Genomic DNA, 11901 nt, shown 5'->3' on the forward strand with positions numbered 1-11901 from the left:
AGATCTCTGTGTGGAGCACTGGGTGCTGTCACACTCCTTGTGCGAACAAAAATCAAACTGGATTATTGCATTTAATGTGTGTGTGTGCTTGCATGTGTTTGCATACTATCAAGTTCAAGGAAATATAAAAGAATAGGAAGGGTGAAACTGATTAAGAGTTTTGGTGCCTCCACATGCTGTAAATTATAGGGTTAATAAAAAACAGCTTCATAAATCTAAAGCTAATTATTTATAGCTAGTAGATCATAAAGAGTATTCAATTTATTGGCCTGGTTAATTGAACCCTCCTGTGTTGGATCAGAAGTTATTGTTGGACTGAGGTATATTGCTATTAAAGATCCAACTTCTTTTTGGGATTAGCTCCAAAACTCCTGTAGCTGCTTGTCATTTTCAAACAATTTCATAGATCATAATAAGCTGCTTCAGTTGCATTTGGTTGGACAAATGAATGCTTTCAAGTCATGTCAGATGACTGTCACCCCAGTGTTGAAGCATTATTATTATTTTTTATGCAATTTGTTAATTATTTTATGATTCACATCAAGGACATAATTAAAACCAAGTATGCAAATATGACGGAAGTTTAGACAGTTTGAGGTAATAATAAATATATAGATACTAAACCAATCTGGTTTTCTTCATTAGTAACATGAGATAATATAGATGTTGAATATTATCCTTAGCTCCTTGCATTCTTTCTTATTATGTAGACAACAGGTTAAGTAAAAATATGGATATGCAATATAGCACAAAACACTCCTCTTTATAAAAAAAAATATATATATAAATATATATATATATATATATATATATATATTCCTATCTGACTAATGAGCTCATGGACGCCAAATGGTTATTCTGAGGTAGCACTGTTTACAAGATTTACATGAGATATTTCATTATTTTCTTATTTAAAGTCAACAGAGCAAAAAGCTTATAGTGATTATTGGATGGCAAGTGCACTGCAAAATAGTATCAAGTTCACGCAAAAACAGAACACAGCACATAGACTAAAGATCTTGATAACAAGAAGTCATGATATTAGTATCAACTATAAGCCAGAATTGTTAATGATATCGCTAATGTCCACACAGCTGCAAGCTTTACTTGTTATTGTTTGTTCCAGTTGTGTACAAAATAGACACTGATTTTCTGCACTTTTGGTTTGCACATTTATGTCATTTTTGACCTCTCTCGTGCCACAACTGGATCCAGCTTTTAGCAGGTTCAATGCTGCTGTTTGGCAAAAATAGAGAGTATCATGCTCTTATGTCAGCAGCAGCATGCACATGCATCGTGGTACTCTCAATTATTGTAGAACACAATAACTTGGAGGAGAAATATTGTTGAATAAATATATATATATATATATATATATTTTTTTTTTTTTTTTTTTGTGCTCAAAATTATTCTCGTAGCTCAATAAAATGACCACTGAACCACTAATTTCACATGGACTATTTTGTTGATGTTCTTAGTGCCTTTCTGGGCTTTGAATGTGGTAGGACCCTTGCTGTCTCTGGAGAGTCAGAAAGCTCCCAGATTTAATCAAAAATATATTAATTTGTGTTCTAAAGATAAGCAAAGGCTTTACAGGTTTGGAACTATGTGAGAATTAATAAAATAATTTTCATTTTTGGATGAACTATCCCTTTAAGGACAACAAATATAAAGTGGAACCCACAACTGTACTGCATATCTTGAGCATCAGTATTATAAGATGTCACCTCACTAGGAAATTTAGCAATTTGAAGACAAAACTTTTAGCCACTGTTACTTTCTCATAAAATACTCCGTTCTTCTAACCCTTTCCAAGATTTTTTTCTCTGCATGGTTGAGTGCGGCTGTGACGGCTAGTGAAGAGTGCTGTTCCAGCCTTTAACAGGCCGTAGTTTTGAGCCCTCCAGGCCCCTGTCACTCAGCTGTCAGTCCAGGCCCATATGGGCCCTCAGAGAACAGAGTAATATCATATTTCACACACAACCCGCTCAGGGTCAGTGATTTCCCAGATGCAATATGAGAAATGGACTCTTCATCAAAGAGAAATAAAAGGAAAAGAAAACACCCCCCACAACAAGCTTAAAACCATTCTAGAAAATGTATCTTTGATGCGCTTTTAAGGGTGTAATTATCAGTGCAGTTGTTTAGGAAAAGACATGTATGGAGGAGATGAAGAGATCAGTCACATCAATATTTATGTATATAGCTGTCAGTTACCAATGCCATTATAGAAACAAATATATTTAGTCATCCATAACATCCATGGTACTCTAATTTATAGTCCCTAATAACTTTAACAAAGTCCAATCCAGTCTTCCCTGCAGGGTCTACTTTAAACCCACAAGTCTACATTAAAGAGCAGGAGACAGACTGGCACCTGCAATTATCCCTGTTCATCCAGCCATGGGCCTATTTCCCTACAATACACTCTTCTTTACACACACACACACACACACACACACCTGCCAGTAAAGGCTACATAATATGACTAGCAGACCTTTACAAACAAGCACACAAAACTTGTTTGCATTCCCATGCAAGCCTAATATACAAGGACAGCCTCACAATGTTATGCAGCATTTAATAATTCATGCCAACACCTTGCAAATATCACAAAAGTTCCCTGCATTGCTACATTGTACTTACCATGCTAAAACTGCAGTGCCCTTAAACATCCAGTCAGGATGCATTGTAAGAAAATAACTGGTTAAAGAATTGCTGAATATATATTCTGCTATATTTGTATAAGACTAACAAGGGCACTTAGACTCCCTATTGTTTAAAAATATAAATGTGGAGTTATTTTAACAGATATTATTGCTGTCATAAGCAGTCCTGGAGATCTACGAAAGCCCTTTTCCTCTAGGCGTACAACTGCTGAGTTAGCAACTGGAAATTCATATCTCTATACACAGATTTATTTCTGTTCCTGTCCCTGTTGAGCTGGAGCTGGTTCATTCATTATATCCAATTTATTCAGCAGAAAAGGCAGATGTTCATTTATTGTGTTATGGTAATAAAAATATATCAAATTTATAAAAAAAAAATGTTTAAGTTTATGGTGGGTGTTTAAAAGAAAGAAACGATTGTAACTTATATATATATATAAAATAGTGAATGGAGATTGAAGGAGGCTCCTTGACAACGGGTATCAACTTGCCAGATGGGGTGACCAGAGTAATCGAGGACGGTGACAGGATTGGAGGATGGTGAGCACACACCTCGGCGATGGTGAGTAGAGGAGATACTGATAGAGGTAACACTGAGAGTAACTGGGACCACGGGATGAAGAAGGCAGATCGCTGAGAGAGAAGGTAAACACAAATGGTTAGTATTAGTAGGAGTCAACTCAAGTAACTAGCAGGGGAATGTTCCGCTGAGTAGTCACGAGATCGGAAAACTGAGGATCCGAGGTGTGTGCCTTTATAGTGCTGGGGAAGATTGATAATTGGATGGTGAACAGGTGCTGATGATTAATATTCAGGTGAGGGAGTGCGTTGTGATGAGCCTGACCTACTTGTGACAGTACCCCCTCCTCCAGGGCTGTAGTCATTTGGAGATAAGGCTAGGTAAATCTGGGTATCATCAGCATAGCTGTGATAGGCAATTTGGTTCTTTCTCATTATTTGACTTAGTGGAAGCATATACAGGCTAAACAAGAGCGGTGCAAGAATTGAGCCTTGTGGGATTCCACATGTCAGGGACGTCCACTTAGACTTATGCTCTCCTAGACTCACATAATAGCCTCTCCCTTCTAATTATGACCTGAACCATTTGAGTACCATCCCAGAAAGCCCGACCCAGTTTTCCAGTCTCTCTAGTAGTATGTTATGATCGACAGTGTCAAACGCAGCACTGAGATCTAGCAATACCAGCACCGATATTTTGCCAGAGTCACAATTTAGGTGAATATCATTTATTATCTTAATGAGTGCTGTCTCTGTGCTGTGATGCGAAAACCAGATTGAAAATTGTCCAGGTATCCATTTGAGTTTAAGTATTTGTTCATCTGATTAAAAACTACTGTAGTAAAGTTCAAATGATCAAAGAGGAAGGAGACCGGGGTCAGCGTTCTGAGGCTCGTGGGTATTTATTGACAAAAAATAAAAACAGAAAAATAAATTTGCGCCACATGTGCACAAGTTCAAACGTCTTCAATACAATACAATGCACTGCTCTCGGGTTTACGATCTCTCCGCGCACGTCGATGGCTCTTTCTCCTCAGCTCTCTCTCTCCTTCTCCGGATGTCGTGCGGCTTAAATACCGGTTCCCCACGCCAATCACTGCAATGAGATCCAGGTGTTAATTGTCTTTCACCTGAACCACTCACCACCGCTCGTCTCTTCATTCGCTCTCCCGTTGCAGACTTCGCTAAACCACGCCTCCCCCGCCACAACGACCTTTTCTATAATTTTGCCTATAAAAGGAAGATTAGATATTGGTCTAAAATTGCTAAAAATGGTGTTATCAAGATTGCTCTTTTTCAGGAGGGGCTTAACAACTGCAGTTTTTAGGGAGTTTGGAAACGTCCCAGAAAGAAGTGAGGCATTCACCACTTCTAAAAGATCTGATTCTAAGCAGTTAAGCACACTTTTGAAAAATGATGTGGGAAGTGTGTCAAGACAGCAGGTTGATGATTTTAGGTACTGCACTATGTCTTTCAGAATTTTGCTATCAATTGTTTCAAAAGTAGACATAGTATCTTTTTGGTATTGTGGTCGAATCTGTCTGACCTCTGCATTACTTGAGGATGTGCTAATCACCTTCCTGATATTGATGATCTTCTCAGAAAAGAAGGATGCAAACTCATTGCATTTGCTGTCTGATAGCATTTCACTGGGAATCTGACTTGGGGGTTTGTCAGTCTCTCAACAGTGGCAAAAAGAGTACGAGTGTTATTTAAGTTACTGTTTATAAGGTTTGAGAAGAAATTCTGTCTATCTGTGGCTAGTTTCACATTAAAAGCATGAAGGCTGTCTTTATAGATGCTAAAGTGAACTTCAAGTTTCGTCTTCCGCCACATCCGCTCGGCTTTTCTGCTTCTACTGCACTAGCAGTAATGGGACAGGCAAGGCTCTGTGAAGACAGGATGGTGAAAGGGTTTTAGAAGTGATACATAGAATGTGGGATTAATTTTATATTGAGGAGGGAGTTGAAGTTTGTAGGTGACTGGGTTGACTTGTTCTAGGATGCTGAAGGGGCCGACGAATCTGGGACTCAGTTTCTTGCTGGGCAGGCGCAGTCGGATGTCGCGAGTGGACAGCCAGACCTTCTGTCCCGGTTGGTAGGTGGGTGTAGATTCATGACGCAGGTCGGCTGCCGTCTTCTGTCTGCACACTGCCCGCTGGAGGTGATGGTGTGCCTCATCCCAGACTCTCTCGCTCTCCCGGAACCAGTACTCGACGGCAGGAACGTCGGAGGGGTCTCCAGACCAAGGGAAGAGTGGGGGCTGGTAACCGACTACGCACTGAAATGGTGTAAGACCCGTGGATGGTTGGCGGAGGTAATTCTGGGCGTACTAGGCCCAGCCCAGGAATTGGTTCCAGGAGTCCTGGTGGCCATGGCAGAAGGTCTGGAGGAAGCGACCTACTTCCTGTAGCTTCCTTTCTGTTTGGCTGTTGGATTGTGGATGGTAACCTGAGGAGAGGCTTACAGTCACACCTAGGAGTGAGAAGAAGGATTTCCATACCCGGGATATGAATTGCAGTCCATGGTTCGAAGCAATGTCTTCGGGGAGTCTGAATTGATGGAAGACCCAATTGAAGAGTAGCTCTGCAGTTTCGAGGGCAGTGGGTAGACCATGTAAGGGGATGAGCCGACAGAATTTAGAGAACCTATCAATGATGGCCAGAATACAGGTATTACCATCAGAGGGGAGTAGATCCGTGATAAAGTCCACTCCAAGGTGTGACCAGGGATGGTTAGGAATGGGTAATGGGTGAAGTTTACCAGCTGGAAGATGTTGGGGACTTTTGGAGATGGCGCAATCGGTGCAACCTCGGACATATCTTCTCACATCTTCTGCCATTTTGGGCTACCAGAAGCGGTCTTTTAGCAGCGAGAGAGTCGCGTCGGCCCCTGGGTGGCCAGTACCTAGGGAGGTGTGAGTAGTATGTATTAGTGGGGTGTGTTGTGTCCGAGGAACATATCTGAGTCCGGGGGGACAGCCTGGCAGAGCAAGAGGCGACTTTGGAGGCGACTGGTGGAGAGGTCCATTGAATCGGGCTGGTGATGAGTTGTGTCGGGATGATCATTTCGGGTTCATTTGTACTTTCGTCCAACGTGTGAATGCGGGAGAGGGCATCAGCTCAATAGTATGTTTCTGTACAACCGGAGGCTGCAGATTCAGGACCGCAGATCTAGGACCGCAGTTCTAGGACCCTAGTTTTTCGTGACAGCGCCACCTACCGTACTGGACGATATGGCAATGGCTGCAGTTTCAGGATCGCAGTTCTAGTACCCTGTTGGTTTAGTTTGCAGTCATGTTACTTTGTATATAGCATCAATATAATAATCTCAGTAGTATTTCTTTTTAAATGTGATTTTTTTATTCAAAATGCAGCAGAGGTTAATTACTAAGTGTGCTTTGAGTCACAATTTTAAATTTAAACATGAATTTACACAAAATATAAATGAAATATCAATTTAGTAAAATTGATGTAAAACAATTGTAAAAAATGAAGAACCTTAAAAAGTCTTAGTCTCTTGAATTATACAGTATATTGATTAACCTCCTTAAGGTGAATTAGCTCATTATCAGGTAAGTTAAAGTTGGAATCAGCGTATGGAGTCACTAAATTACAGCTGATATTTTAAAAGTTGTTGAGAGGCAAGACAAGACACAAGAATGATTCAAGAATGTTTATATATATATATATATATATATATATATATATATATATATATATATAGATATAGATATATATATATATATATAGATATAGATATAGATATATAGATATATATATACACAGTACAGACCAAAATACAGAACAAAATACTGATCAAAAATACAGAAAAAAAGTAATATTGTGATATATTATTAAATTATTAAAATAATTGTTTTTACATTTATTATACTTTAAATTATCATGTATTTCTGTGATTCAAAGCTGAATTTTTAGGATCATTATCACATGATCCTTTAGAAATCATTCTAATATGATGATTCATTATCAAAGTTGGAAACAATTCTGCTGCTTAATATTTTTTCAGAACATGTGATACTTTTTTAGGATTCTTTTATGTTTTTAAAATATAAATATTTTGTAATAACAATATACACTACTGGTCAGTAATTTGGGGTCAGTAATTTTTCTTTTTCTTTTTAAATAAAATCAATACTTTTATTCAGCAATTTTTTTTTAAATTGATAAAAAGTGATAGTAAAGAAAATATATTATTAGAATATATATTATTAGAATTTATTATTAGATTTTTTTTTTAAATAAATGCAGTTCTTTTTAACCTTTTATTCATCAAATATATTAGAGAGCAGAACTGTTTCCAACACTCATAATAAATCAGAATATCAGAATGATTTCTAAATGATCATGTGATCATTGACTGGATGTTACATGTGACACTGAAGGCTAATGATACTGAAAACTCAGCTTTGCATCACAGGAATAATTTTTTTTTTTAAGTATATTCAAATAGAAAACTATTATTTTAAGTTGTAATAATATTTAACAAAATATTACTGTTTTTTCTGTATTTTTGATCAAATAAATGCAGGCTTGATGAGCAGAAGAAACTTCTTTAAAAAACATTAAAAATAGTAATGTTTCCAAACTTTTGGTCTGTACTGTATATATGTCATTTTTGCAACAACATCACAACAGCACCAAAGCGAACCCCTTTTCCATCAGTTGCTGCATGGACAGAATGGCTGTAGGCTTCAACTCTAGAGAAAGAGAGATCGAGAGACAGAGAGAGATAAATAAGAAACATTTGTTTAACATATTCAACTGGAATATTATATATATATATATATATATATATATATATATATATATATATATATATATATGAAAAGTGAAAGTCCTTGCAGCATGTGGTGCATCTCTTCAATTCGGGCAGGGATCTCCCTTTTTGGATTGTTATATGTATCTTGAAAAAGAGAGAGCCTACTTGTTAGAATATTTTGAAATCATGAAAATATCCCTAGTGCCTTTTTTAATCATCTACCCTACAATGAGCCTAACCAAATGAATAAAATCAATTCATATTGGCAATGCAGAACATGACAGAAACTAACACATGATATCAATGGACTGTATGTGGAGTAGACCTGCAGATTAGGCCAAATTGTAACAAGCTATTAACAAACGCCTCATTCATCATTGCAAAACAACAGGCTAACACATACTGCAACTAGGCAGTCAGGGCAGTTTAAATATGAAAGATATTTTATACATAAATATGGTAAAACAACGACTATTAAGCCAGTATTCACACCAATACATTAAGCTGCAGGTAAATCTTACAAACCTTACATCAACCATTATGAAATCATGGCCACAAATTAACGTCGTAGTAATTAATAAAACTAGCTCACAAATTCTTAATTTGGTGGCAATTGTAAACTTCGCACCGTTGAAACGTTATAAAATAAAACTTAATTAAATATCGGTACTCAACGTCTGATTGCTGTCCACGTCGTCCATCTTTAATTAGTGTTGATCCAGTACGGGTAGGTGGGGCTGTCACAAAAAAACTAGGGTCCTAAACTGCGGTAACAGAACTGCGGTCCTGAAACTGCAGCCTCCGGTTGTGCAGGAATACCCTTCTCCATCAGCTTTAGTGTTGCAAGGACCTGGTCGATAGGATATAGTGAAGTGGAATCGGGTGAAAAATAGGGCCCATCGAGCCTGGCAAGGATTCAGACATTTAGCCTCTCTGAGATCTTGTATGATTTTGTGGTCAGTGAATACCATGAAACGATGTGCTGCTCCCTCGAGCCAATGTCGCCATTCCTCCAGTGGCAATTTGATGGCTAGAAGCTCCCGGTTACCGATGTCGTAGTTTCTCCCTGCCGGGCTGAGTTTCTGGGAGAAGAAGGCACATGGATGGAGTCTTGGAGGGGTCCCCTGCGCTGTGACAATACCGCTCCAACTGTGGTGGTCGCGGCATCCACTTCCACCTCGAAAGGGAGGTCTGGGTCAGGATGAACAAGGATGGGGGCTCTGGTGAAGGCTTGTTTGAGGGTTGTGAAGGCTTCGGTGGCAGCAGGAGTCCAGGTTTGTTGTGGAGGAGGTCTGTGATGGGACTGGTAATGGAGCTGTAATTTTTAATAAAACGGCGATAGAAATTAGAAAAACCTAGGAAACGTGGAGTTCTTTTATGGTTGCAGGGAGTGGCCAGGAGGTGACGGCTTGGATCTTCCCCTCGTCCATGTGAATGCCTGAACTATTGATAATGTAACCCGAGAATTGAACGGATGGTTGATGAAAGGTGCATTTTTCTGCATTGAGGAATAATTGGAATTTACGTAACTGGGTGAGGACTGTCTTTACATGTTGGCGATGTTCAGCCAGGCTCTGGGAGTAGATGAGGATGTCGTCTATGTAAACTATAACAAAGTGGTTGAGATACTCCCGAAACACCTCATGCATGAAGTCTTGGAAGACTGAGGGGGCGTCAACTAGACCATACGGCATCACCCTATACTTGTAGTGGCCAGTAGGGGTCACAAATGTGGTCTTCCATTCATCACCCTCTCGAATACGGATGAGGTTATATGCACTTCTGAGTAGTGTTGCACGGTGCACCGATACTTCAAAAGTATCGCGATTCTCGGAAATTATAAACGTCACGATTCCTAAATTTATTATTATCGATACTTCAAAGAATGACTGTGTTCCAGATTTGTAAGAGACGTATTTCATTTTGGTGTGTGCAACGCACGCTTTCAGTGCCTCCCTTTGGACATCTGTGTTTTTCTCCTCACGCAAGCAGCAGCAAAAAAGCACTACAGTGAGATGGCTGCATTAGTGGCTTTACTAAACTGATTTGGCTTTACTAAAATGTGTGCATAATCGCATTAAATAGTTTAAATAAGTTTAAAGCACGAGGTTTTCTTGCATAATTAACATTTTAATTGTTTGGTCAGACAGTTCATATATAATATTCACATTAATCGGGGATTAAACGTGGAGTTATGTTCTGTATGCTAAATATGAAAACGAGCGTATCTGCACAGCATCTATAACTGCACTTTGTATCTGCTGATTGCTGATCGAGATTTACAGGCTTGGCTCACTGACCCCGTATACTTATTCATTACATTCATAAACGAGATGTATCAGTTCATTAAACTCATTCACGAATGAGAAGATCTCTCGATCTCGTTCAGTGAAGGGTGTATGGGTTCACTACATTCAACTAATCACATGCTCCGTCACATCTTGAGTAACTCTTTGACAGGATGAAACAGTTCACAGAGCTGTTCACGAGCTGCGCATGCGCTGCTAATAGCGCTGTGCTCGTGCACTGCTGTGGAGGGAGGAACTTCAGTGAACGAGAAATGAGAAAATAAACTTTACTTTATTTGCGGGCTGGGGCGGGCCAAATAATTTAATAAAAGCGGGACCCGCAGGTTGGAAAAAAAAAACGGACCCGCGCATAACTAGACTGCATGTGTGAGCACAAGCGATACTGTGGCCGCTGGTCCATGACTGGTAGAAAAAGATGACCCTCATTAAAGCTCACTGGCTGAGTTTTCTCCTCTGAAAGAAAAGGTTGCACACCTGACAGAATAAGTTACAATTTCTGAGATATTGCTGCTAAATTTTATTTGCTTTTTTTTTACTTGAATGCCATTGCTTAAATTGATATTATTTATCTTTTGACATTTAATCTTCTGAGTTCAGAAACATTGTTTAATATATCTGCTGTTCATATGTTCATTTATTAGGGTGTTATATGATTAGAATGTTGTCCCGGTTTTAAAATAAAGCACAGCAATGATATTTGAGAGTGTATTTTCCCTTTTCAGGAAAAATATCGAAAAAGTATCGAAATCGCAATTCTTGACTAGGTATCGGTATCGAAACAATAATTTTGGTATCGTGACAACACTACTTCTGAGATCTAACTTTGAAAAGATGACTGCTCCTCTGAGCTGTTCTAGGGCGGCTGGGACGAGGGGAAGAGGGTACCGGAATTTTTACTGTAACTTGGTTTAATGCTCGGTAGTCGATGCAGGGTCGCAGACCTCTGTCCTTCTTGGCCATGAAGAAGAAGCTGGAAGCGGCAGGGGATTTGGAAGGAACTATGTCACCTTGTTTTAGAGCCTCTTCAATGTACTCCTCCATGGCCTTCTTTTCCGGAAGGGAGGGCAGGTAGATATTCCCGCAAGGCACTGGCACACCCGGAACCAGGTCAATGGCACAATCCCTAGGGCGGTGAGGAGGAAGTTGTGAGGCTCTGTGCGGGCAGAAGACATCTTGGAACTCTTGGTAACAAGGGGGAATATCAATGGAGCGTTTATCAACAGGGCTTTCAACGGAGGTGGCATTGATGGGTAAGGCTTCAGAGGTCCTTATTGGTGGTGAGGGTCTGTGAGGGAAACAGGATGGAAAACACTGGTCACCCCACCGGAGTTTTTTCGCCTGTTGACCAGGAGACGACTGGGTTATATTGTACCAACCACGGACAACCGAGAATGATGTCTGCTGTTGATTCTTCTAACACTAGGAAGGTAATGGATTCTTCATGTAACAAGCCGATAGAAATTTGGATGGGGCCCACACTGCATTGGATGTGATGGTGGTTAAGGGGTTTTCCGGTGATGGTGATTCCTTGGTAGGTAGTTTTGGTTGTGCTGGCTGGTAGCTTGAGCTGGCGGCAGAGGCTCCGAGATAAAGTTCCCGGCTGACCTTGAGTCAAGGAGGGCG

The sequence above is a fragment of the Carassius carassius genome, chromosome 35, assembly GCF_963082965.1.
Source record: "Carassius carassius chromosome 35, fCarCar2.1, whole genome shotgun sequence".
In the NCBI taxonomy this organism is placed as follows: Eukaryota; Metazoa; Chordata; class Actinopteri; order Cypriniformes; family Cyprinidae; genus Carassius; species Carassius carassius.